Here is a 5,282-nt window from a genome sequence, read left to right as displayed (position 1 = left end):
TTTTGGTATAAAAAATTTCATCTTACATATGATCATTCATCTTTTATGGATGATTGCTAGTAAAGAGAGGAATAGAAAAGGTTTATAGTAAAAACGAAAAAAGGATGCATTAGCATTCGACTTTCATTAAAAATGTATGCTCTATTGGGTGTTTTACAATTTTGTACAATACTTTGGTTGCTATTACAGTTGCATGATTTTTTTATTCTTTTCGAGCTAATGTAACTCATCCTATTCTTATTAACCATTTCAAATCAAAATAATCAAGACTTGAATCCCGAAAAGTTAAAGATTAGTTAGGATATTATTCTAATTCATTCTATCAGACAATAATTAAGGTTGATTGTTTATTTTATGGTGACAATTATTTTAGGGCACAAAATGGCCTCGTAGGTATTTTATATATTTAAGGCAATGTGCAAGCGATGTATTGTTTAAACTCCAGAATTTTGCTGTGTTGTATAATTTTAATAGTTATTTTGTTATTACATAGTATTAAGCACTCAAAACCCTGAATAAAGGGTTCAGGTTGTTATAGTTGGTAATAGAGCCGTGTTCATTAGAACCATCCCTTGTATCATGAGGCTTAAGATTCTTATGAGGATTAAGGCCCAAAAAATGGGAATTATGTAATATGAACCTTAAAAGATGTTTTATTAAACCTATGAATTTTTAGCTTCACTCCAAAGCCAACCGAAGATGGTGAATAAAATTAAAACCCTAGGTCATTGGAATAACATCTATGTTTTAGTGATAAAAAAATTAAATAGACTAAAGATTGGGGAGAATGTTTTCAAAAATATTCACATATTAATTTTTGAAAATTAGAAAAAAATAGTTTTTATTTAGACATACAAACGTTAGAAAAGATATGTGTAACAGGGCATTAAGATTACTTAGGTAATTAGGAATTTAATCTTGTGGAAAGTTCGAAATGTGGTGTATCATTACTGAAAATTATTATGCTTAATGAACTTTTAAGTTCAATATAATCAAAGAGAATAGTTCTTTATAAAGATAAACAATGTTAGTATACTCATAGTAAGATACCATCAACCTTTAGGTTTTAAAACCTTTGAAAGTTAAAAGACGAACTCGTAACAATTATACTCTTAACTGTGCGAGGTAGAAAGAAGATATTGCAATCTAAAGTGATCCTATAGTCAAAATGTTATAACATCATTTTGTTATAGAGACCACTTGAGAATAGATAAGGATATTTATTCCCAAATCCTCAGTAAGTGCAAATTTAGAGGACCAAATTTTATTTAAGGGGGGAGAATTATAACAACCCAAAAGAATTGGACAATCAGGATTTTATGTTGAGATCCAACAATCTAAAATACCAAAAAACCCCATACATAAGCTCCCTTTTTAGCCCACCTTAAAAAGAAAACCTAGCCTCTATTGAAAAAAAACAGAAGAGAGAGACAGAAGAAAAGAAAGAGAGGAAGTAGTAGAGAGAGAGAGCCACGTGAAAGAGGGGAAGAAGAAGAAAGAGGTTAATGTCGTGATAAACGAGAAGAGTGGGTGACGACAACCCGAGCGAATGACCGCCGCGTAAGGATGGTAGAGTGCAACAACGAAGGGGTTGCTAGAGGGAGGAAATAAAACTACGTTTATTTAGGTCGAGAGTCTGAAATTGATGTTGGTTTCGGTAAATCTTTTTCCATCTTACATTTGATAATTCATCTTTTAAATCAAATCCCTTAACTGTATATACACATATCTTCGAAAATAGAGAGTAAAAAACTAGAAGGGAAGCTGAACGTGGTGAAAATCGAATCTATTTTGATTTTTTGATTCCCTCCTTCATTTGAGATTCAGGTAAGAATACCTAAATCCTTCCTTTATGATGATTTAATCGAAGCCCTAACAACAAATAAAAAAAAAATCAATTTAACCTGTGTTGTGTTGTTAATATGATTCGATGTTGTCGATGAACTAATTGATTATGATCTTTGTTCTATTTAATTTGTCCATTTTAGTTTTATTTACATTTTTATTTATATTGTTATTTTTATCTATTAGTTTATTTATTTTATTTTTATTCTTTTTTCTTTCACAGTTTATAATAGTAGATGTGTAGGTTATATAAATATGAACTGTTTTGATGTAGGGATCAAAAATCAATGTTAATGGTTATAATGGTGTAAGTTGTATTTGTGCGTGTGTTTGCCGATTAATTATGTTAACCATGAATTTTATGGATATGCTCGGTTGGTAATGTTGTTGTTTTGTGTGTGTTGATTGAGATGATTGTTGGCAATGTAAATGGGAACATAAATTAATATTGTAGGTTGGATGTGAATTTTCCTTTATATTAAAATGTAAATTTAATATTTGAGCAGGGAAAGAATAAAATATCAAGAGTGTTTAAATTTTTGAGATTGAGATATGAAATAGAAATAATCTTTGGAGAGAAAAACTTATTGGGTATCATGGGAGAGAGTGTATGGACTTGGTACATACGGTGAACCCTACAGTAGATGTGTCCTCAGTTATACGAGGTTGGGAAGTCCTATAGCGGATGGAGTTAGGAGATGTTTTAACGACACTTATATTGTACGAGGTATGGAGATGTCTGATAAGAGTGGCACCCGTTATCGGACGGGGTATAGGGTCGGGATAAATTATAGAAAAAAGGTTTATATATCCACGTGTAACGGGGTTCCCTATTGACCTCAATAATACCAGTAATAGAAATGACTACATGTAATATAAATGGGAATGGAAGTAACCTTGGTTTTTAGTGAAATGTTAAAGAGCCCTGGAATCTGCATTGTTATCGGGATGTGTATTGATCGTGTCTTTTACTGTGTTTTGATGATGTCTTCATATCGTGTGTATGGATGATTACTAGTAAAGATATGAATATAAAAGTTTTCTAGTAAAAACAGAAAAAAGGATGCATCAGTGACGTATGAGGGTATAAGAATGATTATTTTGACTCCTAGAACCTTAACCAAATCGCATGATATATCAAAACTCAAACGACCTAATTTAAACCCCTCTATCTGTAACGGCCCCGGAAATATTAGAAAGAAATGAGTATTTAAATATATCAAATGCGGAAGCGAGATCAAAATTTCAGTTAACATCCCTTACACGAAAGACCAGAAACGTACTTAAAATATAAAAGGTTAAACTAACTAAGAAAGAAAACTCGAAAATAAACTATGCGTATGACTACAGAGTCTCTAGGCATCTCCTTCGTCGTCCTCCTGCGGAACGGGCTCGGGAACCATGTCTTCCTGATCTGAAATGGTTAATTAAGGAGTGAGCTACACTAGCCCAGTAAGAACATCACGATATCTCACCGTCACGGAGATAAAGGTGGGTAGAAAAACACAAAAAGACCAATGGAGCATAATTTACAACAAATCCTTTTATTTATGATAAAACCTTTACCATCCACTTACCTTGGTGGAATTTATGAAAACAATATGGGAAAAAAAAACAATAACATTATCATAATCATTGAATAATCTAAGCTGTAAAACATAACACTTATCACGCCTCTTGTAATTCAATCATTGTACAACATATCTTTTTCTCATTTACCAGCCTACTAGTATCCGTGGGGGTCCATAGGGGTTCCGCTACCCGTTAACCTTTAACATTCATAATCAGTTTCCAGGGCCGTCCCCATACCCCGTCCGGTATGGGCGCCAAAACCATAAACCTCAATACCCCGTCCGGTATGAGGGTGAAACGGGCCGTCCCCATACCCCGTCCGGTATGGGCGCCAAAACCATAAGATCTCCATACCCCGTCCGGCATGTGAGACCACAATCCCGGTAGGGTTCCCTACGGACCCGGTCCGTCCACCATCTCCCAGGATATCTAGTCAGGCTGACCCCCATAATACAATTATCAGTCTACACAATCTTTCATTTTCCTTTTCCTCAATCAGCATCATCAATTAACATACAAACAAGCAAACAGTAATTCATGCCAAACAGACAACATACAGTATCAGTTTTTTTCAGTCATTCAACCCATGATTAATAAAAACGTAGTATATGCACACAAATCTGTAAAATGAACACATCAAACCTCATTTTGCATTTAAAGCTGTAAACAGGCCAAATAACAGTAAATCACCAATCACACTAGACTCGGGCTCCATTAGCAACCTTAAGCAATTTCACACATGCGTTAATTCAAGAAATACCGTTTTATCATTTTGAACTTTAGTACCGTGATAGGAAATAGGGTGAGGGGTCCTTACTTGTTTTCGAGATCCGAATACGATTCACAGTGCGCCTGCAGGCTGTCCCTAATTTTCCCTGAATTTTTTCCGGGAAACTGAAACACACTAACAGTACCTGCACGTGTTCCAAAAAAAATCCAAATTAGGCCCAGGGCCTCCTTCGGCCCAAATCGCAACTCCGGCACGGCGGCTCCGCCGTGCTCCGGCGACGGCGCCGCCGCTGGCGGCGGCGAGTCACCTCGGGTTGGCTGTTTTCGGCCGTTTTCGGCCGAATTCGGCCACGCTCGCATTGGTCCTTGTCAGAAAACAACCCTAGGGCCCTCGGGGGGGCCAAAAAATCACGGAAAAACGGAGCTTACCGGCGGCGGCGCTCTCGGGTGCAGCGGCTCTCCGGCGAGGTTCGTGTTTTGGTAATTCGGCTCCGGTCAACCTGTAGAGAAAAGAATGGTGATCACGGTGATATAAAAATTGCATCGAACGGAGGCCGGGAAGGGCCTCGTCGGAGGCAAAAACCGAGAGGGGGCGCGGCGGCGCCGCTGGGCTTCGGCCGCGTATTCCGGCCGTTTGGCCGGGATTTCGGCCTCGATTTGGCCATAGGAGGAATCAGCGGGGAAAAACGAGTCGGGGGTATGAAATTTACCTCAATCGGCGGTCGGAAATTTCCCCGGTGCGGCGGCGAGTGGCGGCGGGTGGCGGCGGTCGGCCTCTGGTTCGTCTTCTCCGACGAGCGGCTGGCGGCTAGGGTTTTTGGTCTGGTGTGGAGGTTCTATTTATAACCCCTTGCCTTTTGATCACAGCCGTTCATTTCGTTTTAATCTGGGCCGTTCGTTTTTGATTGAATCTGGGCCGTCCGTGCGTTTGAATCTGGGCCGTCCGATCGCGTGATTGATCTGGGCCGTCGGATCGCACCCACGCGGATCGCCAACGTGGCTCCTTTCGGAGTGACGCGATCTTGCCACGTGGCAGGCCCTGGTTGGCCGGGACTGCTGACCGGGCCTGCTGACGTGGCTGCTGACGTGGCTGCTGACGTGGCCCCCCCCCCCTTTTTTTTTTTTTTTTTTTTTTT

General features: G+C 38.9%; 1 long non-coding RNA gene across 1 annotated transcript; it reads right to left on the bottom strand.

Moving 5' to 3' along the window:
• Positions 1 to 3,037: 3,037 nt before the first annotated feature.
• LOC148242275 (uncharacterized) lies at positions 3,038 to 5,282 on the bottom strand. Its single transcript, XR_015813946.1, has 2 exons — positions 4,235 to 5,282; positions 3,038 to 3,259 (listed from the first exon to the last, which is right to left on the bottom strand). It is a non-coding gene; the product is annotated as an uncharacterized LOC148242275 (long non-coding RNA).

This window comes from Carica papaya, chromosome 8, assembly GCF_054855325.1.
Source record: "Carica papaya isolate Zhongbai chromosome 8, ASM5485532v1, whole genome shotgun sequence".
Lineage (NCBI taxonomy): Eukaryota > Viridiplantae > Streptophyta > Magnoliopsida > Brassicales > Caricaceae > Carica > Carica papaya.
Note: the sequence above shows the minus strand (reverse complement) of the source record. Positions and strands in the feature narration are given on the sequence as shown.